The 25,316-nt window shown below is 47.7% G+C and overlaps 4 non-coding genes across 4 annotated transcripts; 1 reads left to right on the top strand and 3 right to left on the bottom strand.

Moving 5' to 3' along the window:
- Positions 1-2,796: 2,796 nt before the first annotated feature.
- trnar-ucu (transfer RNA arginine (anticodon UCU)) lies at positions 2,797-2,888 on the bottom strand. Its single transcript is given in 2 exon segments — positions 2,797-2,832; positions 2,852-2,888. It is a non-coding gene; the product is annotated as a tRNA-Arg (tRNA).
- A 2,309-nt stretch (positions 2,889-5,197) lies between these two features.
- trnan-guu (transfer RNA asparagine (anticodon GUU)) lies at positions 5,198-5,271 on the bottom strand. The gene has a single exon. It is a non-coding gene; the product is annotated as a tRNA-Asn (tRNA).
- A 7,355-nt stretch (positions 5,272-12,626) lies between these two features.
- On the bottom strand, positions 12,627-12,700 carry trnat-ugu (transfer RNA threonine (anticodon UGU)). The gene has a single exon. It is a non-coding gene; the product is annotated as a tRNA-Thr (tRNA).
- Positions 12,701-16,888: 4,188 nt separating this feature from the next.
- trnas-uga (transfer RNA serine (anticodon UGA)) lies at positions 16,889-16,970 on the top strand. The gene has a single exon. It is a non-coding gene; the product is annotated as a tRNA-Ser (tRNA).
- The last annotated feature ends 8,346 nt before the right edge of the window (positions 16,971-25,316 follow it).

Genomic DNA, 25,316 nt, shown 5'->3' with positions numbered 1-25,316 from the left:
AACCCTAACCCTAACCCTAACCCTAACCCTAACCCTAACCCTAACCCTAACCCTAACCCTAACCCTAACCCTAACCCTAACCCTAACCCTAACCCTAACCTAACCCTAACCCTAACCCTAACCCTAACCCTAACCCTAACCCTAACCCTAACCCTAACCCTAACCCTAACCCTAACCCTAACCCTAACCCTAACCCTAACCCTAACCCTAACCCTAACCCTAACCCTAACCCTAACCCTAACCCTAACCCTAACCCTAACCCTAACCCTAACCCTAACCCTAACCCTAACCCTAACCCTAACCCTAACCCTAACCCTAACCCTAACCCTAACCCTAACCCTAACCCTAACCCTAACCCTAACCCTAACCCTAACCCTAACCCTAACCCTAACCCTAACCCTAACCCTAACCCTAACCCTAACCCTAACCCTAACCCTAACCCTAACCCTAACCCTAACCCTAACCCTAACCCTAACCCTAACCCTAACCCTAACCCTAACAATAACCCTTTTCCTAAACTCCCCAATATCTCTTCAAAATTGGCCGCAAGGAGCAGTGGTAAACCGTTGTCACGTCAGACGGCTGGGTGGCAGACTACGGGGTTTTCCAGACTCCCGTGCTCGGACGATAATTTTCACGAATATTCTCAACGTCGACATGAGTCTGTTGGGTGAAAATGATATATTTCAGCGGATGCAAAGAATAACCTCACTGCCCCATCTGCCTCTGTTGCTCCGTTCAGTGACCTTAGGGCATGGACACAAATATGTCCATAAAGTGACCTCGCAAAGTTCTTCGTCTCAATGACGCAATCCCACCATCCACGGTTTCGCATTGCATATGATATCACTCACATTGGCAGCTATTCAAGAAAACCTCTTCTGTACTCTCTCTGGAATATTCACAACCATTCTAAATTGTGCGATCAGATATATAAACAGACGTCCAATATTGGCCGAAGTTTTCATGAAGTCTTTATGACTAAATAACGTTCACCCGCCGTTGCCTTCTCTGAAATCAGAAAAGGATGCAGCACACCAGAAACTGTGCCTTCTGTCCGGGTTGTTAATTTAAAGAAACAACAAAGATTACCACTTCGAAACGGGGTTTACGTGGGGATGCGGTACAACATAAACGTGCACTTGCATATTGTGAGGGGACAGATTCCCGGTAAAAGTGAAATTATTTAGAACCATAGAACCATAGAACCATACAGCACAAAACAGGCCCTTCGGCCCACCGTGTCGTGCCGTCCATCATACCACCCTCACACTACCTAACCCCTTCCTCCCGCATATCCCTCTATCTCACATTCCTCTATATGCCTTTCCAACAAGCTCTTGAACCTGTTCAATGTATCTGCCTCCACCACCACCCCAGGCAGTGCATTCCATGCACCAACCACTCTTTGGGTGAAAAACCTTCCTCTGACATCTCCCCTGAACATTCCACCCATAACCTTAAAGCCATGCCCTCTCGTCTTGAGCATTGGTGCCCTGGGAAGGAGGCGCTGACTGTCTACTCTATCTATTCCTCTTAATATTTTATATACCTCTATCATGTCTCCTCTCATCCTCCTCCTTTCCAGTGAATAAAGCCCTAGCACCTTAAGCTTCTCCTCATATTCAATACCCTCCAATCCAGGCAGCATCCTAGTAAATCTCCTCTGCACCCTCTCCAATGCCTCCACATCCTTCCTATAAACAGGCGACCAGAAATGAACACAGTACTCAAAATGTGGCCTAACTAGAGTTTATAAAGCTGCATCATAACCTCGCGGTGCTTAAACTCAACCCCGCGACTTATGAAAGCCAACATCACATTGGCCTTCTTAACTGCTATTTCCACCTGTGAGGCAACTTTCAATGAACTGTGAATATGAACCTCCAGATCCCTCTGCTCCTCCACTCTGCCAAGTACCTTGCCGTTTACCCTGTACTCTGCCTTGGAGTTTGTCCTTCCAAAGTGTACCACTTCACACTTCTCCGGATTCAACTCCATCTGCCACTTGTCAGCCCAGCTCTGCATCCTATCAATATCCCTATGTAAGCTCCGACAGCCCTCCACACTATCCGCAACACCGCCTATCTTAGTGTCGTCCGCAAACTTACTAACCCAGCCCTCCACCCCCTCATCTAAGTCATCTATAAATATCACAAAAAGTAGAGGTCCCAGAACCGATCCCTGCGGGACACCACTAGTCACTGCCTTCCAATCCGAGGGCACTCCTTCCTTCCGAGGGCTGGCTGTCCCTCATCAGTCCATGATTCCTGAACTATAGAAGACAAATTTGTCGATTTTTGCTTCAGTGTATGTTTGAATTATAGTGAAAAGGATACAGGGTGCTTTTCAAAATTGCAACATGAATGGAACCGAATAAGATGCGTAAACGGAAGAAAATAAAAAAGAACATAAAACTTGTACCCACACAGAAACATCCGTACTCATCAGAAAGACGGAAGAGCACCCAGACGCTCCATAATTTAATGAGGGTCACGGGTGATCAGACTGTCTGATTCTGCATTCCAGACAACCCGGTGAACCTATCAGCCCCCTTTTTTCAAAAATGTATCTCACCCGCTTTTGAAATAATGAAAGACTCAGTACCTTCAACATTTTCCCCAACTGTTTCACAGACTCGGACGCTCAAAGAGAAAATAATCACCTCCTTTCCGTGTTTAAGTGAACGAGTCGATTATTTCAGACCAGGACCTGAATTGCCAGATTTTCTGATATAAGGTGACGTCACCCCCCTCTCGAATTCTGACTTCGTTGGAACGAATTCGGACAAAATGCCGACTCCGGTGGGATTCGAACCCACAACCTTTGAATTACTTGGATCACACATTATTAGAAGTCCAACACGCTATCCATTGCGCTACAGAGCCCAGAGAAGCCCGCTTTGGTGCATATAGATAAAGTTACTGAATAAAACATCGAATTTCGTCAAACGCAGACTCGCGTCCGTTCCCTTCATTCGTTCACTGACGAAGCGACAAAACCAGTCCCACAGTTGCCCTCCTGTTACAGTACCGGATTCCCGGATAATATTTTGCAAACAATTGATCCGCACGAATTTTGCGATGACGCAGCAGGATTTTTGAGTCTGGCCAGAAGAGACTGACTTGCGTTTTGCCTCTTGCAGAGGGCGCCGCACAGTAAATCTTCTCCAGCGCCGGTGGATTTTCGGGGAGGAGCCCATCAACACACTGCCCCCTCCTGCAAATTGATGGCAGAATTCAGGAATCTTTTCAATTCCCGCAGGGATAAAAATAAGTTTAAGAACAGAACCCACAATATGTAACTGCTGATGGCCCACGTTCTAAGACTGAGTTGCAGTATTTCCCGTTCTAATGAAACTCCAGTTAAGATCTTTTAATGCCTGCACATTCTCAAATTGTCCCTGAAACAGGCATCCTGTTGCAACATTTATCAGCTGAAAGACGGAAATAGGCAGAAAATCTCATTAAGCGTAGAAGAGCGACTGACATTGCGTGATAATGGATGGAGATACAAGACTATTGAGCAGTGATGGAAGCGGAAGAACATCAGAGGAAGCAGCAAATTAAATTCACTTGGCTGTGGCTGTCGTAAGAGGGATCGAAATACAGGAATCCAACAGAGGGAAGCTGCGATGGCCGACTGATTAAGGCGTTGGATTCGAAATCCAGTGGAGTTTCCCCGCGCAGGATTGAACCCTACTCGCCGCAGGTTTACAGCTACAGCGAATGTTTACACCGAAATCGTCTGAAAATCATCTGTTTTTTCTGTTAAGTCGATTGCCTTCCACTGTTCACGTGACGTGTTTGAGGCGGCACGGTAGCGCTGCGCAGTTACAGCGCCAACGATCAGGGTTCAATTCCTACCACTGTCTATAAGGAGTTTGTCCGTTCTCCTCGTGAATGCCTGGGCTTCCTCCGTTTGTTTCAGATTCCTTGCACCTTCCAAAGACTTTCAGGTTGGGAGGATAACATGGGAGTCATTGGGCGCCTTCTCGTTCGACCGGGAGGAACTGTTACCGTACTGCACGATTAAGGTTTAAAGGCATATGGGGAAAAAGTGGAACTAAACTGTGTTCACAAGGAGAGAAAATAATTGAAAACTACTCGATTGCGAGCAAACAATTCGGAACATGCTTGACAAGTCCAGGGTAATTGGAATACATTCGAAGCCGTGCTTCAAATCACCGTGCCATTCAATTGCAAAACACAGTTTCATTACGTAAAGTGGTTCGCTTTCAAGTAAATTGCACGTTAGAAGTCCAACGCGTTCTTCGTTGCGCCATCAAGCCCAGACGTTTTAGACCCGGGTTCAATCCTCACCTCAGCCTGACCGGGTGCGGTGTGCAGTTTCGCCTTTAACTATGTGGGTTTCCTGCATGTTCACCAGTTTCCTCCTATTACCAAAGGACACGTTGGTTGGAAGCTCAGTTTTGGCCAACGTAATGTGTCCTGATTGTGTCGTTGATGGATAGCATTTGGGGATCATTGATAGGAATATGGTACGAATAAAGAAAGATTGGCGTATGTTAGTGGTGAACGTCTCTTGGGGACTCAGTGGGCCGAAAGCCCTGTTTTCACGCTATATCCCTCCCTGCCTCCGTGCCTGTATCGCTGTATGGTTCGTTTTTATGCGGCACATATAATTTTGTTATCATCACAGTCGGTGTGAGAATATTTCAGAAAAACACCGAGGACTCATTAAAAGATGAACGAGCATGATCAGTGGAATAATGACTAAAATCACAACTCCTGTCCAATTTCCATTACAGTGCGTATTGTTCCTGTTGAAACATTTGAACATAACGTGGTAAGAGGATATATTCCTGATCAAATGTAGAATTACGCTGAAATAAATATAAAGTGGAAATACGATCTGTCGACAGATAAGAAATTAAAGTTTCAGAACTCTCAGACGTCATCGACACATGCAAACTCGCTGTCTTTGACCGACAGAGCAATCCGGCATTCCCTGGTTGTCTTTCAGCACAAGGAACCAGCGACGATACTTATTTTTTGTTTGTTTCTTTCTTTCATTCTTTGGAGGTCAAATCTAAGTTCGAAATAATCCACATTCGATACAATATACAAGTTATGCTTCAACAACAGGTTTTCAAACTCTCACCCCTAGGAAATGGTAATTTACTGTTTCAGCACTCCCGGAAGTGTTGAATGTCGGGGACAAAACATTGGTTCACCGTCCCTGGGTGGGCTCGAACCAACGACCTTTCGGTTAACAGCCGAACGCGCTGGCCGATTGCAGCACAGAGACAACCTCATGCCAATGCTCATCGTCAGACAATGTAATGGTGCTGCGACACAAATCTGAAACCTAATTCGGTTTCCCATTCTGCACTTACCCTGCTAATTGATTCAACGAGGTTTTTGGAGCTTTGCAACACCTTCTAATTGATGGATTAGAATTAATTCGAATTAACTATTTAATATCCCGTGTGGCGCGATCTCAACGATTAGTAGATATTTCAAGGCATCGCTTTTGTCAGTTCGATGCAGCTTTCATAAATTAACGATTTCGAAACAATTGTTTACAGGGAATCATTTTCTCGTGTTGCCAGCACAGCTGTAAAGCATCTCGGTGAAAATTTAAAGAAAAAGTGAGAGCAGCATCACTGCAGTCTTCGATGTACTGAGAACTGAGAGCTGGGGGTCGATCGGCTCTGAAATAGATCTTTATTCTCCTCGGCGGTAACAGGCCTTCCGGCTCAATACGTCCATATTAACGAAGGGACCGACCTGATCCAGTCAAATTTGCCTGCGTTGGGCCCATATTCCTCGAAACTTTTGCTTTCCATGCAAATGCCTGCATGTCTTTGTACGTGCACCCGTCTCTTCATTACCTCTGCAAGCCCGTTCCACTAAGAAAACCACCAACTGTGTGAACAAATTGTCCATCAGATCCTGTTCAATCTTTCCACACTCAACTGAAAGGAATGATCTTCACTTCCAGTCTATCTTACCCAAGAAAAAGAGACAGCAATCATCCAACACATCCATGTCACTCACGATTTTATAAACCTCCATGAAGTCACTCCTCAGTCTCCGTTGCTCCAGGGGAAAAAGTCCCAGTTTATCCAGTCTCTCCTTATAAGTGAAGCTGTCCAGTCACGGCAACACCCTTGTGAATATTTTCTGCACCCTCCAGAGGGTAACGACATCTTCCCTGCAGCGAGTTGACCATAATCGCACAGTTTTCCGAGTGCCGTCACACCAACGTCACTTACAGCTCGAACATGACGTCCCAACTTTGTATTCAGTGCCCTGACTGATGAGAGCAAGCGTGACAAACATCGTTTACACCAACCTGTCCACCTGAGTCGTCAAATTCCGGACAGTATGCCCTTAGAGGTCTCTCGCATCTACAACTCTCCACAGGGACGTCCCATTTACTGTGTAAGTCCTACCCTGGTTTACCATCCCAACATACGACACTTGGCACTTGTCCCAGTTAAACTCCATCTGTCATTCCTCGGCCCACATTCCCAGTTGATCGAGGTCCTGTCGTGGTCTCAGATAACCTTCATTAACTCAACAATATTAGTTTCTCCCGCACGGGTAATAACAATGCCACCTTAATTTTCATCTCTATCGCTGGTATAGATGTGAAAAACAAGGGACACGAACCAGATCCATGCGGACTTCCACTGGGCACAGGCTTCCAGCAAAAAACAACAGGAACACTCCTTTACCGGACACTGACTCCCAGCACCACGCCAAATTACCATCCAGTTGACTCGTTCTCAGTGAGTCCCATGTGATCCAAACTTCCTGAAGAGCCTACCACGCGGGACCTTTTCAAATGCCTTGGTAAAATCCATAGTCCTATAAATGTCGACGAACTTGGCCTTGTCTAACTTCGTGGTCAACTCTTAAAACCTCAGTCAAATTCGTCAGGCAGCTACCTCGGCACAAAGCCGTGCTGACAATCCCTCTTGAGTCCGTGCCTTCCTCAATGCAATTAGGTCCTGTCTCTCGGAACACCTTCAAGTAACATTCCCATCATGATTCCCTTCACTATTCTGTAGTTTCCTGGATAGTCCTTGCAGCCCTTATGAAAAAAAGCGTGCAACATTAGACACTTTGCCGCATTCCAGTTGCTTTTGCGTGTTTAACGATGTTGAAAAAAATCACTGTGAGCCCCACAGAAATTTCTTCCCTTCCTTTCCTCAATATCGTAGGCTACGCGTTGTCAGGTCCGGTGACATAAACTCCATTGTGCGCTTTAAGACTCCCAGTTCGTCCACTTTTGTAATGTGGATCTGATTGAAGACATCACGATACGGTTTTCAGAACGCCCTGGCTTCCATGAACTTCTACATGCTGAATGCAGACGAGGCGTATCCATGTAAGATCTCACCAATCTTTTCTGTGAGTCCACACATGGATCCTTGCATGAAAATGCTCTCCCTTGTTACTCTTTGCTCTTAACATCCACAGAATATCTTAGGATTCTCCTTGACCTCATCCATCAAAGATCAGTTATGTCCCACTTTTGCCATCCTGATTTCCCCTTCAAGTGTACTCCCACATTCCTTATACCCCTCAAAGGATTCGCTTCCTCCCAGCCGCTCAGTCCTCATTCATTTTCCGGAGAATTCTCAATTCCCCTCGTCAACTGACGAGCCCTATTTCTGCCAGCCTTGCTCTTCACACGAACAGGAATTGTGAGCTTGATTTCTTCCTCTGTATCAGTCACCCATCTGTCCATTCGCTTGTCTATTTTTTCCTCTGGGACTGATGCACATGCCCAGCCTCACATGTTGGACTGACTGCTCTGCGTTTCCCAACTCCGACGTTTTATTTGACTGGGGTCTTTTATCAATGTTCTTACCCTCTAACTGCTCGCAATCACTCATTGACCAGATAATATTGTTTACAGCCAGCCCCGAGGTCAAAGTTCATTTGTAGGGTATCCACCAGAAATGTCAACTACCCTTTGCTCTTCAAAGATGCTGATTGACCCGCTAACTTCCTCCAGCAGTTTGTTTTGACTGAAACGTCACCCCAGTTTGACCCTGTCAGAGACATCCCACTCCCACACACTCACTGCACAAAAATTCTTGGCCGCCTTTTCTGTTCTGTCGATGGGTCTAGGGCCCGTGACACTGACATTGTTTATCTTGCCGCAGATCTGGCTGATCACAGAGCATTTCCAATATTTTCTGTGTTTGAACTGTGGAAGCGCGGACGAGCAGCGGGATGCTTTTCAGCGGAGGTCAGTGGGTGAATCATACTGGAATCAGAGGGGTTGACAGTGCAGGTAGTGCAGAGATCAAGTGTGAGGCCGTGAGATTGTAGTGATTATTACTCTGCGTTGTGGTCGCAGCAACCCCAGTTGGAATCCGAGTGATGGAAGATCGTCGTTTATACATTTGGCATTCAACGCTCTCCTTTTGCTGAAATTGAGGCCACCGATTCTCAAAGGGAGTACATTTTCATGTATCACCAGCAGTTTCCCATCGGCGTATGAAGTCAATGGCCACATTTCGAGCTGAATCTTCCCGACAGATCAGCAGAGACTAAAATGTAAACGGGATCTCTGGGTATTGAAATCCATAAAACGACACGGATCGCCGCCCGGGCCCACGGAGTGCACGAGGCAGAAGCAGCCGGACTGCCTCAGCAACAGCGCAGCATCAATATTGTCCCACAAAATATCTCTCCGTAGAAGCCGTGCCTGGGAGCCGCCTTCCGCTGACTCTCTTTATTGAACAGGACGATGTCGGTCCGCTCACACACTGACTCGGGACTGGCTCTTCAAAGACTCTCTTCGTGAAAAGTTTTTGTTGGTGAGTCAGTGCCGATTGGTAATTCCTTTCTCATTCTCTTCCCATTTATAAATCAATCTGTTCCTCACCATTGCCGATGTACAGGGCTCAGTCCTGCGGACTGTGAACCCACTCGGATTGCACAGGGCTCAAATATCCCAAATTTGACTTTATTGAGGACACGTAATATCAAATGACGTGACCTAAACAGAAGACGGATTGTGCTGTCAGTCGCAGTTCGGGGTAAAGGACAAAAACTAATATAGAAAATATTGAGAGGAATAAATAGAGTAGACAGCCAGCACCTCCTTCTTAAGGTACCAATGCTCAAGACAAGAGGGCATAACTTTAAGGTTATGGGTGGTAGGTTCAAGGGAGATGTCAGGGGGAGGTTTTTCACGCAGAGGGTGGTTGGTGCATGGAATGCACTGCCTGGGGTGGAGGCAGATACACTGGACAGATTCAAGAGTTTGTTGGATAGGCATATGGAGGAATGTGAGATAGAGGGATATGCGGGAGGAAAGGGTTAGATAGTGTGAGGGTGGTTTGATGGACGGCACAACAAGGTGGGGTGAAAGGCCTGTTTTGCGCTGTATGGTTCTATGGTTATTTATTTATCCCTCTGCCTCAGCCTCTCTCTCTCTCTTACTGAGTGCAGGTATCCATACCCAGCCAACTCTCCACTCCCGGTAGGCAGTGGAAGTCCAGTGATTATCCGGAATCGCTGAGTTTCTGAGGACCTGGCATGTCTTTGAGTCCTGGTCTGTCATTGTGTCTCCATTGTTTTTACACCCCAAGCTCTACACATCTCCTGTGAACGCTGGACCCAGTGCTAGTCTGTCTGTCCTCAAAACTGCCTGAGTTTTTCATTGGCCAGAAACTGCAGGTAATGCCCCATATGACCCCAGTTCCAGGCGGCATCAGCTGCCACACCCACCTCTCGCCTTCCCAATGCCACTTCATACGGAAACGCAGATATAGTCATTGGCTCGGTTTTGAATGTATCCATATATCTTGTGGGACAATATTGATGCTGAATCGGAAAACAGATCTGAGCAAGAGACACAAAGTGAAGCGTGGTTGAAAAGTGGGTGAGGGATAGAGCTGGGAATGGAGCGAGCGAGAGAGAAGCGGAGGGTAGATGGAGAGATGGGACTTTTCTTGTGAGATAAAGACTGAAAGATGACAAAAAGCAAAATCAATTGCAGCACGTATATGCCGATCGGCCCGTCGAGCTCCCTCCTACATTCAACAATATTTGGTCGATTTCAGGGCAATTTTCCGTCTTTTCTCTTGTTCCATGATTCCTTCACTTTCCAAAATTCGAACCCTCACTGTGTCAAATGCAGCAATTAACCTCACAGCTGTCGCATGGGAGCATTCATCTGAATCGAGATATTTCTCCATCCTTCAGTCCTAAATAACCATCCCCTTCGGAAAGTGATAGATGAAAATAGCGGAAGAGGAGTAAAGGAGTTTATGGAAACATGGCAACGTAGTGAGAGAGGGAAAGAGAGAGAGACGGAAGGAGAAACCGCAAACGTGATGAGGGTTATTTGGATAAACTGAATTTGTTTAACCGAATCAAATGTCCTAACATCAGAGCAAAATTTGTTGGCCGCTGTTTTCAAGGCGAATGAGAACGGCAAGACGAAATCGCCTTACTACCTGGAGCAGGATTCAAAATCATGTTCCTACGCAGGACTGAACTGGGGATCTTACGCCTGTGAGGCTAACGTGATAACAGCTGCACTACAGAAACCACGCTGATCTAGGACACTATTTTACATAAAAATGTAATCCGCAGGACATTGACAACAAAACAGAGAGAGGGAGTTCAGTGAAGGCTGTCCGTTCTGGGAGGAATCAGAAACTACGGAAAGGTTTCAACGTGTTTCCACCATTGTCGGAGAGAGACGAACAGACGAACATGTTTACCGTCACACCACGGAATCCGATGTCAATGCTGAAAATTGCTACGGGTATTGAGCCTTTGATGATTTCAAAGACGGGTGAGATAAATACTTGACAAAAAGGGGGTTGATACGATAACGAGGTTGGCTGGAATGCATAGTTAAATGACTGAGCGTCTAGGTGCTCTTCGGTCTTTACGATGTCCATGGATGTTTGTGTGTAGGTCAATGTTTTATGTTTTTGATTGCCTCAAGTTTACTCAACTTATTGCATTCTGTTAATGTTGCAGTTTTAACAAGCTCCTTGCATTCGGTTCATTGTAATTCAAACATGTTCTGAAGAAAAATCGACAAATTTGTCTTCTATAATTCACGGAATAACTTTACCTTTTGCCCTGAACCTGTCGCCTCACAACATGCAAGTGCCCAGTTTATGCGGTTCCCTATCCCCGCAGAAACTCCTTTTCGAAATGGTAATCTTTATTACTTCTTTGAAATAAATACCCAGATTCAGAAGATAATGCGTAGAACCGTGCAGACGGTACAGTTTCTGGTGTGGTGCATGTTTTGCTGTTTGCAGTAAAGGCAACGGCGGGTGAACGTCATTAAATCGTAAAGCCTTCATGAAAACTTCGGCCAATATCGGACGTTTCTGCAGATATCTGTTCGTACACATTAGAACGGTTGTGAATATCCCAGAGAGGGGCTAAAAGATATTTTATGGTATCGCTGCCACTGTGAGTGATTTAATTTGCAATTTTAAGCTGCGGAAGCTGGGATTGCTTCACTTAGATGAAGAACTTTGAGCGCACACTTTATGGACATCTTGATGTGTATGCCCAAGTCTCACTGTACGTAACAACACAGGTAGGTAGGGTGGTGAGGTCACTCCTTGCATTCGCTGGAAATGTCTGAGTTGAACTCTTTTGACCCATGTCGACACTGAGAGTACTCATGAAAACTAGCGTCCCTGAACTGACGTATGGAAAACGTCGTGGTCTGCCATCTTGCCGTCTGACGTGACAACCGCTTACCTCTTCTGTCTCCGGTCTACTTTGAGGAGACATTGGATGGATTGGAAAACGGGAAGCCGCAACAAGCCTCTGGGACAAATAATTTCGAATCAAACACGGGCACAGAACTTTCAAGATTAACATGTTCAACCAATGAGCGTTGTTATGTAATGAACGAAAAACAGCTTCGTTGTGTGGTAGTGTGGCCGAACGGTCTAAGGCGCTGTATTAAGGATCCAGTCTCCTCAGAGGCGTGGTTCGAATCCTACCACTGCCATTGGTTGCAAATCTACTGCAGCAATATTACTTGTTGCAGTGTTAGAAATGCATTGGGACATGTTTTGCAGAAGAAAATCGAAAAAAAATCAAATCACCGTGACGAAGATCCTGCATTGGTGCCAGGATCACTGAAATCACTGCAGAGCTGCAGAACAGTCGAAAGTTGCTGTGGGAGATTGTGGGAAGGTAACGAGCGTGGCCCAAATTTAAACGAAACAAATGTAAATCTGCATTCCAGCTTATAGCCCCAACGCTGTTGCTACCACGTGTTAAAATACACAGCAAACTGCTCGGAGTTCGAGTCGAAAACACTTGCGCAACGCGGGGTGAGATCGTTTGTCAACAGGACCAGGGTGAGGTCATAAAGTAGGACACGACCGCGTTTGCAAACGATTGTCACCCTAAACTAACACCACACCGCAAAAACGCAAGGAAGCGGAAAAACAAAGTAATCGTAAACGTCATCTGGTTGAAGCTCTCGTCCTGTTTCTTGATTCGCAGACACCAACAGACCTGTAGCGTTTTGGGGGCTTTTTATTTCTTCTGTTGCTTTTTGTTTTATGTTTGGAGGTGCGTGAACAGCGGTGCTTGCATGGAACCCGCCTTCATCACACGGCAATTCACCCCATAAATGAAAGGCTCCGCTGGGAGTTGAACCCAGGATCTCCTGTTTACAAGACAGGCGCTTTGACCAGTTAAGCCACGGAGCCCCCGCGCCGTCCCACAACTGTAATAATGAGATGTAAATTGCATTAAATTCTCTTGTTCGTCTGCTGGCGAGGGAATTACTTCAGATGCTGCTCGTTTCTTCAGATCCACTGCTCCGTCGTCTTCCAATTATTGTATCACCGCATCCAGGAACAGATTCTCCGCAGTGACAACTCCGCCTGATTTAATGAACACTTCGTCGCCTCCATTTGCACCACCGCTAACACTTCACCCTCCACCCCCCCACCTCCGCTCTTTACGTTTGATCGAACCACAGATTCAGTGTTCCTCACAGGTGAAATAAAATAGACAAACCCATCAATAGCTGGTGATGTATAACTTCCTCAGATGGTACAGACATGGAAACCAATTGTTTTGTCTGTTTAACGAGGTGCAAACAGAAGAGAACGGGATGCAACCGGCATGAAATCGCTTCCAGCGAGGGAGGTGGCTGATAGTTTGAATATGTTCAACTTCGGCAATACATTTCCCTGGTATTAACGCAGACAAACTCTCTGCAGTCTGACTTCTGGTTCTCAACCGCATCTGGATATAATTCCGTCCGTTGCATGCCTTCAGTGTGAGAAGCGAGGAACGGAAATTTGCAGATCTTCAGAAATGATAAAATTTACATTTCTCTATGTTCTTAGAATGTGTGACGAAATCGCATGATGACACATTTACTTCTTCAATTTGTGATCGCTTTTATTTCATTTATTTCTGTCGTAAAAGATCCGTGACTGTTCTTGGTGCTGCACAGCTTTAAGCATACTTCTGTTCACACGTTCCTTGATCAACTCCGTCGGATAATACACAGCAGTGGTGAAGTTGAGGAGAGGAACCTCGTGTTGATACAGATGGCCCACGGAGAACGGAACGTTATGCCTGCCTCAAGTTGTCCGCACAACTCACAAATAATTACGGCCCTGAAATCGCTCACTCCACACATCTCGCTTAGCAAGCTTGACTGCCTTGCATCCGTCACCGGGAAGGGGTGGGGCAGGAAAAGTGAACTTTCTAACTTTCCAACCGGGATGAAAACGATGTTCAGTGTGTAAGTGCATGCAGCTCCATCGCGAATCATTCCACATGTGGAAAATATTGGCACTGGTTAATTCTCTCTGTGATTGAGAAATGCATCCCTCCTTCTCACTCACCCGAAGGACATAGGCCCGAGCAGTTTTCTTAGCTCTTTCTCTTGGCGTTCCTCACAGGGCGCGACCATGTGGCCTAATGGATAAGGCGTATCACTTCGGTGGTTGATTAGAGGTCATCGGAAGCTTGCAGATTTGAGTCCTGTCACGGTCGTTTTACCAATGCGATTTTGCTTCTATTCTGTCGGTCACTCCCTCCAGCTCAACTGTCTCATCTGATTCAAACACACGCGTTTTAACCGCTTCGGCTTCGAGCAATCTCCAACGCCGCGTTTACCTCGGTGACTCCGCCCTCATGGGCAACATAATGAAATGCTTCTTTTAGTTTCACGAAACGTTTCATTTCATGTGTCTTGTCTGTGACGTATTTCTGCAAACGGTCTCATAAACATCGGGGAGGAGCTCCTCAAACTGTCGCGAACAGCTGCTGCTGGGACGGCGGAGTGAGATGCACATTCATCAGGTAAAATCGCAGCTGTGGAGACACCACAGTGAAGCTGCGTGGCTATTGGGTTAGGACCTTAAACATAGGTTTCTCTTACTTCATAAACGTACGCGGGGCGGGGCCTGACGGTCACGTTCGGAGATGACTGATGCGGTTACTGTGATTTTACGAAGCAAGGCGACATTTGAAGAGATGATGGCAGACGGCGACGGACCGATGGAGCTTGAGACGGCGGGGTTCAGTCAGAGGTGTGAGGACAGAATGTTGGTGACCTGTTGCTTGCCCAGTTCCACTCTGGAACTGTGACAAGGATCAGCTCGGTGAGTTGATGTCAAACAGCGAAAATCTATCTGATGATGACAGCAGATGTGGGGTCAGGTTCTGTACAATGCGGCAGAACAGGACAACACCATGGACAGGACCTTCACCCACTCACGTCTTCTCAGACTATGATGCCAAATTAAACTAATCTTATTCGCTTTCAAGTGGCCCAATTCCTTCTATTCTCTGCCTGTCTGTCCATCATGAAATAAATCACGAGCTTCTAAAATGTAGCATCCGGCTGAAAATGAAGATTGTATTTTCTCCGAACTCACCCCCGGGAAAAGTAAACACAGCCAAATATTATCATTTGCTGCAGTAGGGAAATTAATCATGTTGTTACCCGTTCTCATCAGCATGGCCGAGCGGTCTAAGGCGCTGCGTTCAAGTCAATGTCTCCACTGGAGGCGTAGGTTCGAATCCAAATCTTGACGGTTAAGTATTTTGATTCTTGATTCTCCCTCCATGTTTTCTTCCATTTGCCCCCATTTTTTCTCCGTCCATCCTCGCTTCTGCCATTGAACAGCCCTGTCCTTCCACAGATCACATGTCATCCCCAAGTTGTTCATTTTTTCGTCTAATAGCCTATCGCGATGTTCTTCTGGTCCTCTCGATTGCCAGCGAGATTATGGTTTACACTTCCCTCATCTCCAGTCCGTTTCTATAACCGTTGTTCCCCAAAGATACAACAATCTACTGATGGCAACGGCGAGTGCAGTCACAACCCAGAGGGGGGAATGGTGGGCTGGACAGTTTGGAAATTAAGATGTATAATCTGCGAGGTAGAGCGAAACTGAAAACCAAATAAATACAGACAGTGCAGGAATGGAAGTGGTAGACGGTGACGTGACGGAAGACTTGCAGGATCAGCGAAAGAACGATGGAGGTAACTGAGCGGAATATGAGACGTAACTGAGCCAGTTGGTCCTGGTCCCAACTCTTCTTCTGGGCCATTGATCCAAACCCATCCATGTTCGTTCCAACGAATATTTATCCAACCCACTTATTATAATACTAATGATCCAGCTTCGGCCAATCGCCCCGGCAGAAAATTCGAGAGTTTCACCACTCTGTGCGTGAAGAAGAGATTGGGTACCTCAGTATTAAGCGACCTTCACTTTAACTTGGAGTTCCGTCCCCTTGTTTCTGACTCTCCCAGTGGTTAAATCATCCCAACCTCTTCCCTGTCACTCTCCCCTAAGATCTACTCTTTTATCTAAATGAGGCCACCGCTCATTCTGCTAAATTCCATAGAATACGGGCTAGACATAGTACGACATGAAAAATTGATAACTTAATGCACTAACACAGGCCATGATATTCAGGTGGAGGTGACAATTCCAGACCAGCTTTCATTTGCAGCGTTCATTGTTGGTGAATATTTTCAATAAGTTTAGTTCACTGAACAGAGGCCCACTTTTGCAGCAGTCTCCTGTGTGTACTGAGTTCCACAATATCAGACACCAGTCGGTTGTTTCTCAAAGAAAACTATTTTGTTTTATTTCACGGAGGTTACATCATGTGTAAATTTTGCAAATAATTATCAATATCAAAGAGTGCAAGCGATCTCAATGGAGAGGCGTCTTCACCCAGCGTGTGAAGAGAGGGCCATAACACCCAAATCAGCAATAACCTGGAAACTCCACGAACGTAGTGGAACAGCCCATCTGGGGTACAGCTTCAGATCTACGCAGTCGTCGATTCTCCTCTGAAGGACTGACGAATGGTCCAAAGAGTTCAGGCAGGTTGTCATTCTTCGTTAAACCACGTCGTTACCCATTTTGCAGACATTAAGACATTTCAGAAATGACCCAGAGCGAACCGTTCGCAATCACTCACATGGAGGAATCCAGTGGAACAAAGAATGGACTTGACAGGACTGTTGAACATCGACCGGGATGGTCATAACACCGAGGAGGCAGTAACTTCGGCTGCTCATCACACTGCATTCAGAAGTTCAAGGTACACGCGCGTCTGGTTTACTGTGAATGAAAGTCCATGTCTGCGCCGGGAACTCCACTTTAATCCATGCAGTGGAAACATCGATCATTCTCGGCACAGAAGCAAATGACTTCTCTCCACCCTCACCTTCTGAAGTGACGGTGCAGAAAACACATCTCCAAACGGCCGAGACTTCTTTTGGTATCGTATTGATTACTTACCATCCTCATTGCTCTGTGCCGCTGTAAACAAATCATTTTAACCCACGCTTAAGGCCCAACAACCGTAGCTGTGAGCAGTGGTACGGTGGGCGGTTAAACACAGGCAGAGCTGCGATGGCCGAGTGATTAAGGCGTTGGAATTGAAATCCAATGGGGATTCCCCACGCAGGTTCGAACCCTGCTCGCAGCTCTCGAAATTTTAGACACATGGGGACCAGACGGGCAACTGCCGATGGTAATCCTAACGTACCGCCAGGAATCCCCATGCCTCATACGTTCCGGCAGACATTTGCACCACTGACCGGAGTTTGACGTGGTACATCTTCTGGCAGTGGATCTCATTCCTCCGCCCGTCACCATACAATGAGCGATCCGGTCCTGCCGGCCACTGCTGACCACTGAGTAATGTTGCTGTACATGGCCCGACCTCGTAATGATTCCATATTTCCCCTTCTCGTGGTACCTCAGGTGAAATATTTCGTGGATTTGATGGCTGAATGTAAAACATCACAACACATAAGTTGGGCAGGACAGTTTGTCGTTTCATTCTGAAGACATCTAAGACAGTGATGGAGAAATACGTCGCTGGCTTGAACCACACCTGCTCTCCGCCGCCGGTTCAATCTTTATCGACCCGGTCAAAATCTCCCTTTAGTGGACTCAAAGGGCAGTGACAACGTCACGTCTTTAATGGGTTACATTGGTATTGGTACTGGTTTACTATTGTCACTTGTACCGAAGTACAGTGAAAAACGTGTCTTACAAACTGATCATACAGGTCAATTCATTACACGGTGCAGTTACATTGAGTTAGTACGGAGTCCATTGAGGTAGTACAGGTAAAAACAATAACAATACAAAATAAAGTGTCACAGCTACAGAGAAAGTGCAGTGCAATAATGCGTAAGGTCACAACAAGGTAGATTGTGAAGTCATAGCCCATCTCAGTGTTTAAAGGAACTGTTCAATAGTCTTATCACAGTGGGGTAGAAGCTGTCCTTAAGTCTGGTGGTACGTGCCCTCAGGCTTCTGTGTCTTCTACCCGATGGAAGAGTAGAGAAGAGAAAATGATCCGGGTGGGTTAGGTCTTTGATCCTGGTGGCTGCTTCACCAAGACAACGAAAGGTAAAGACAAGGGTGCAAGGAGGGGAGGCTGGTGTCTGTGATGCGCGGGGTTGTGTCCTCAACTATCTGCAGTTTCTTGCGGTCCTGGGCAGAGCAGTTGCCTGTACCAAGCCATGATACATCCAGATTGGATGCTTTCTATGGTCCATCGGTAAAAGTTGGTGACAGTCAAAAGAGACAAACCAAATTTCTTCAGACTCCTGAGGAAGTAGAGACGCTGGTGAGATTTCTCGGCCGTGGCATCTACATGATTTCACCAGGGCAGGCTGTTGGTGATGTTCACTTCCAGGAAGCTGAAGCTCTCAACCCTCTCGACCTCAGCACCAGTGATGAAGACAGGTGCATGTACACCGCCCCCTTTCAGTGAAGAGGCATTTTAAGTCGACCATCTGCTACCTCCATCTACCCAATCAGTTCTTAATTACAGTGATACTTGGCGCATTCGTTTACCGGCTGGCGGCTGCTGATATATCCCGGTCCCGGATTCCAGAACTTCAGCCACCAGCCTCCTTTGCTTAAACTAGCACCCACCTCCTACGTGAGTAATTCCGCATTTTGAGCTGAACGTTGTACCTAAACTTGTTCTTCATTCGGAGCTTTAAGCATTGTTCACAGAAGCTCGTGGAAACAAGTATTTTTGAGGTCATTGTGCGGATCTGCACGTTTTGCTTCTGTTCTGGTCCCGGGCCCTTTGTCAACACAAGCCTTTTATTACGTCGGAGGCGTGCAAGACGGTGGATTTGACTGCTAGGTTCCAACCTCGTGGCAAACTGAGTTGAGTAATTTGAGGTGATCTGCATGAAGGACAGTGAGGGCAGATTTTTGAATGAACATTATTTTTCGACCATACAGTGACAGTGTTATTGAAGGCGGTAGGCGGTTCACTAATGTCACTTCAGATTGTGTCATAAATACCCGAGGCTCAAACGGACGAACTGAAACTTGTTGGCTCAGTGACCGTGAACAACATCGGACCAATGAATTCCAAATATCCCATAAAACTGGAGTGGTTTCCTGCACTATTAATATGGGAATCCTTCCCATGCTTCTCTTCAGAGTCAGAGACAGAATTACCTCCGATATTGACGGCAATTATCTCCACAACTGCAAGAGAATGGACTTTGACATCAAGATTTATGAGCTGTTTTCTTGATGTATAGAAGATTTACTATCCTATCCTGGATGTTCTTGGTGCCCCTTATTAGTTAGTAAATCGCTTTACTGTGCTGTAAATTCTCATTAACTGAAGTTTCAAAATGCGGAGATTCGATTCATCCAGTACCTGCTGTCGGTGTGGGTTTGTCAACGCGCCGCCGCTCCTTTCTCTGATTGATATATGCACCCGCTCGTTTTCGATGTGTTAATTAACAGAAATACGACACATTAACCTTTTACTGCGTGTAATATGATTTGACGCACATGAGTGTTTGTTAATTTGCGTTGTATGATTGCGCCGAACTCTTGTATCCGACATGACAGGTGTGATTATGTGTGCATTGGGTCACTGAACATGGTCAGGAACAGGACGTGGACTGCGTGGACCAGGTCAGAAGGAAAGCGAATGATTGACAATGATCACCCTGATACAGTAACAGACACACTTTGTACAAATGGACCCGGGTATATCCTGCTCTGCAACAACTGACGTCCTGTGCAGTTAACACAGAATGGCCGCTTTCTCTCCAGATTTATTTACTTGTCCTTCTATTCTTATGGCTATTTTTCCAATTATATTTTTTAATAAAGGGAAGAGGCTGCCACGCCGACTCGGCACAGCTGGCAATACTATATGGTGAGATTCCAGCTGGCTTTATTCCACCTTCAGCTCCATCGCCGTGCATTGGTTTTCTTCATTGTCACTTGAATACTTTGAATCTCAGATCACTTTGTTGAGACAAGCTTCTTTTAGAGCATGGATGCCTGATTTAATTTTAATATGTTTAGTACTCCATTATAAGGTGAATTGGGTCTGGTATCAGCAAGAGCTTCATCATCCAAGGTATGCATGTGTAGTAGGAGAGCACCTTTGTTCCTCAACCTGGAGCACATGGCTGTCACGTGACAGTAAAAACACTGAACCCCGCTGTTCGGAGAACTGCATTGTTCCTCGGATCGGAAGTGACACCACTGTCAATCAAGCTGTGGCTCCATCCCCACCCATCAGGTGTGGGCGTAGAGATGGGTCGAGGATAGCACCTATGTTCCTGAATTCCCCTGACCATTGGCCGTGGCACGCACCTTTGTCCCTGGCCTCCAAACCATTGGCCTGTCCAAATTAACTGGTCAGGCTTCACCCAGCACTATCAAGAGTGTTGCAATTTCCTGTACCTCCCTCTTTCGACTACCCCAGGAGTAGTGAAAGAACGCTGCAGAGACGACTGGTAAGAGTGTGCACTACCATGTGGTTTGGGAGCGTCTTAGTCAGAATCCAGGGAGTGTTACAGCCAATACTTGTTTGGGCCAGGGTATTCAGGCATTGAAATGTTCATCTCTTGATAAGCTGTACCTTGTTTATTGGGTGTTTGTGTGTGTGTGTGTGTGTGTGTGTGTGTGTGTGTGTGTGTGTGTGTGTGTGTGTGTGTGTGTATGTGTGTGTGTGTGTGTGTGTGTGTGTGTGTGTGTGTGTGTGTGTGTGTGTGTGTGTGTGTGTGTGTGTGTGTGTGTGTGTGTGTGTATCTCATCCTTGTTGCGATTCCTCCTCACGTTCACGGTCTCCCGTGTATGTGTGTGCGAGTGTGTATCCGTTCCCATCCATTCTGTCCCCGCGTTTGTCTTTGGAATTAAATATTCCCTTTATTAAAAATACAAAGACTATGTGTTCAGATACATCTATCTTTGAGATTCCAAAAGAACATTTTCACACAACATTAGGCGCTGCGAGCAGGGTCTTGAAGATCATGGCTGGACACAGACGCGGGGAAAATGTTTTAGAACGGGGGTTATAAGGCAAGTGCAGATACAGAGGAGAGAATCCCGGGGTGGACAGACGAGATCGAGGGATTTGAGAGGTTGACGATTATGCTGGCAAACCACGGTAAGCCAGTGGACTGGGCTGAGCAGTTATATCCACGTGGTGAGAAACTGGGACACCACGTTGTGGCCCTCCTACAGCAGTAAGTGTTTCCCAGTCCCAGTCCAAGGGGTGCTCTCTGGCTCCTGGTGTCCCTCCTGAGGCGCCAGGTCTCGATTACTGGTCAGTTGCAGAATACCCGCCGGCAGAGTGAAAGAGAGATAGAGACCCTCCCGCAACTATGTTGCACACTGCAGGAGGCAGTTCAAACTGCCCAGACCCAGGCCAATGACCTCGAGGTTCGGGGTACCTAGGTCGCCTGCCGGTGTATCCAGGCACAGCAGGAACAAGCCACCCGTAGGGCTGGCTGGCAGCCAGATCCATTTAAATCCGAGCCCTCGTCCGGCGCGGCGTCAAGCTGGACGTATGTCTGGGGGATGGGAATATATGGATGGATACGAACGAGGAGGGGTGCCCGAAGAGCAAGGGCCCCGTCATGCCCGCCTTCCACCCTATGTGCCCGAGCCCCTGCAGGCTTGGCTTGTCCAAACACAGTCCCAGGTCCACCACGAAAAGGAGGGGAACGGGGATGAGTACACAGGGTCCCTCCGAGACTATTGAGACTCAGGATTTCTCCATAAAGGAGTTGACGCAGCTGGCGGACATGTACAGCCAGCGGCGGGTCAAGCACCTGGCTACATGGCTGCTCCGACTGTGGGATAAGTTTGCCCCCAATTTGAGCCTCTCTCACCAGGAAGCGAGCGCCCTAGGGAGCTTGTCTGTCCAATAGAGCATTAACAATTCCCTGCTGGCGCCACATTGAGGGAATGGGAACACGAATACCCTGTGGGATCGGGTAGTGACCGCAGTGAGGGTCCGGTACTCTGCCCTCCTCGAGTGGGACATACGGGCGACCACAGTGGAGCACGGTCAGTGAGTGCACAGGGGTCGTCAGGGGATGGGCGCTGGTGACCGGCATCTATGAGAACCCGGCGATCGCGGGTTGTTAGAAAGCACCAGGGTGACCAGCGCGCTAACGGGGTACCTGATTACCATTGCGTGCCCCGATTTGAGGCTAGTGGTCCTGCCCCTCATTGGATTAGCTAATGGGAAGACCGTGCGGGACGCCATCACCCTCCTGGAAGGGCTGGAGTTCTTGCAGCGGGGGAGGCCACCCAGGTATGCAGAGCGAAGACGAGGGCTGGAGACACGACCACCCGACTCACGCGCAAGCAGCCGTACCTAGACCTGTTGCGCGCAGGGGTGGACCGCGCCAGCATAGACGGGTCCCGACCTCCGCTCTCCACGCGCGGTGGAAAGAGCTCTGTGTGGGGAAGCCCGGCCACGGGAAGATCCACAGCCACGCCGAGTCCAAGCCAGACACAGGGAGCGCCCACAACCTCCTGTCCACGTGGGCTGCCCCTGCAAAATATGTTATTGCCTACGCCCCTCCCTCACCTGACTCTCTCCCCTGCACTCATGGCTCAGCTCCGGGACCTGCTGAGATAAGAAGTAGCCCATCTCCGCCAGCAGGAACCTTCACCCACGGGATGGCAGGACCCCGCCCCCAACCTCTTCCCACAGGATGAAGGCCAGGGGTCCCGGCGAATTTGTTCCAGCGCCCTCTCCTGCCTGGGAGACCTGAGGCCACATATAGCTGTAGCGATACACTGGGGAAAAGGGAACGTGCAGAAGTGGATGGCACTCATCGACACAAGTGCCCAACACACCATGATCCCGGGTAACCCCGCTGCGTGGAAGGGGACACAGATGCAGATAGGGGGGTTTGGGAGTTTTCCTTTTGCCCGCGAGGGAAGTCAAGGTCCGCATGGCTGTCGGGAACAAACCTCGTCGGACTGCAGCTGTCTTAATTGCAGATTTGCCTGAATGCATACAGGGGAGGAATGTCTAAAAAGGGACAGTCCCTACACACCAACCGAGGCGTTCACTTTTGGAGTCGCCCGTGCTACGGTGGTGGTCGGAGCGGCCAAATGGGAACAGTTTGTTACCCCCTCCCTCCAAGGTCGTCTGCAATCGGCAGTATAGGGTGCCCGGGGGACATCAAGGTCTTACAGAGGCCGCTCAGGCCTTGCTGCAGGAGGGAGTTTGAAGGCACGCATCCTCCCCTTTTAATAGCCCCGTCTGGCCCGTCCGCAAAATGAACGGGAATTGGCGCATGATGGTGGAATTCCGACACTTGAACAAGGCTGACCCCACTCGCTTCAACTCCCCCTAGGGGTGGCAGACACCCATTACAATGGACCCTCTCAGAAGGTAGAAGTCGTTGCGCGCGATCCCGGGGACGCTCGTTGTGTTGCGATTGCGAGTCTAACTAACCTGTCCTGTCTCCATAACCAACACCTGACCCGTCGGGAATGAGTTTTTCTTCCCCCTACCCCGCTACAGGATGATGGCACAGCTCCACCCTCTCCTCCTGCTGAGAGTGATGATTGGCGAGACGTCTGCTCAACCTTTCCTTGAAAGTACTCAAGAATACGCCAGCACCTCCAAAAGATGGGACTGTTCAGCATATGGAACGGTTGGCTCTACATCCGAACCCTAGCACACGACGCTGAAGCTCTGCCATTGATGACGATTCCCTTGCACCTTGTCGAAATGAACTGTTACATGGACTCTTTTTATCTTCTCTCTGCTGCGCGGATTCGGTATATAGGTTTGGGGGGGGGGGCGGATGGCAGTTTCCCATCACTTCTCCCACCACTCAGCACATACCTTCCAAAGATTCCGAATGGGTTGGGTGTTTCAGAAGCTGGTATTTCCCTTCATACAACTTGACCTCCACGCGAGTCTAGACCATCAGAGCATCCCACAGCCGCTGAGTACGCCAAGGGAATGCTGGTGTAGACTCCAGAATGAGCACAGTTCCACCTTTTCAGTTGGCCATCGTGAGTGTGAGCGAGACTGGTACCCGGGAGCCTCCATGACCACTGCCGATGTTGCCACTAAGCTGGGTCTCCCTGAACTCTGGACGGAACCCACTGGCTTTGTGACTACAGTGCCTAACCGTGGCCCCCCACCGGCTGGTTGTGGTGCTCCGAACCCAAGCTGGATAAGCAGGGGCAGCACTCGGCATAAAGCGGGTACAGGGACAGCAGGTCCATCGCGGGGGTGGAGGGGTTCCAGATGATAGCCTGCCCACCGTATTGCACAGCCAGACTGTCCCATGAGAAACAACGACGTAAGCGGAGCTGGCTGCCGTCAAGCTCGTAGTCCGGTAGAATCGGACGGCCCTGGTTACCGACTCGCTGAGGATGGTGGTTGATTTGCTGTGATTACTAAGGAGTACTGCAATCTTATCTTTGATAAATTGAGCAAACCCTCCAACCTAACTTCTCACTTTAGGGACTCAGTGGCCAAAATTCATAACCAAGGGACCAGCTTCTCCAGCACGACACCTTATGGGGCAACAGGTGGCCGTTTGGGTCACTGGGGGATGTTGGGCAACTGTCATCCACTGGCCACTGCCCTCATTTTAGTTGTTATAGTTTTTGCTACTTTTGAAAGTTATATGTGCCACAGTTTTACGCACATTTCTTTCCTTAGTTGTAGCTCTCCCCTTGATTGGCGGTGATCTAACTTCCGACGGGTGGAATGTAGTAGGAGAACACATGGCTGTCACGTGACATTAACAACACTGATCCCTCTGGTCGGAGGAGTACATTGCTTCTCGGTTCGGAAGTGACACCACTGTCAATCAAGTTGTGGCTCCGCCACCCCCATTAGGTGTGAACACAGTGATTGGCCCTGGAGAGCACCTTTGTTTCTGAACCTGCATGACCATTGGCCTGTCTAAATCACCTGGCCGGGCTCCTCCCAGCACTATAAAAGAGTGTTGTACTGCCCTATCCCTTCCTCTTTTGACTGCCCTAGGAGTAGTGACACCACGCTGCAGAGACCACTGGTAAGAGGATGCGCTACCATTTAGTTTGGGAGCTTCTCAATCATAATCCAGGGAGTGTTACAGGCAATGCTTGTCAAGGTATTCAGGCATTGAAGTATTTATACCTTGATAAGATGTACCTTGATAAGATGTATCTCGTTTATAGTGTATTTGTGAGTGAGCGATCCTCGTTGCGATTGCCCCTCACGTTCGCGGTCTCCTGCATGTGCGAGTGCGCATCTGTTCCCATTCATTTTGTTCCCGCGTTTTCCTTTGTGATTAAACTACTTTTAAAATCCAAAGCCTGTGTCCAGAAACCTCCATCTTGAAGATTCCAAAAGAACCTTTTCACACAACAGGGCGTCTTGTTAATAGTGAAGCAGATTACAATGATTTTCAAAGGGATCTTCATCACTTGCGATATTGGCTGAGGAATGAGAAATGAATTTCAACTTAGATAAGAGTAAGGTGATTATTTTGGAGAGTCAAACCAGAGTAGG

This window comes from Pristis pectinata, chromosome 13 (genome assembly GCF_009764475.1).
Source record: "Pristis pectinata isolate sPriPec2 chromosome 13, sPriPec2.1.pri, whole genome shotgun sequence".
Lineage (NCBI taxonomy): Eukaryota > Metazoa > Chordata > Chondrichthyes > Rhinopristiformes > Pristidae > Pristis > Pristis pectinata.
The sequence above is the reverse complement of the archived record's forward strand: the minus strand, read 5'-3'. Positions and strand labels throughout refer to the sequence as shown.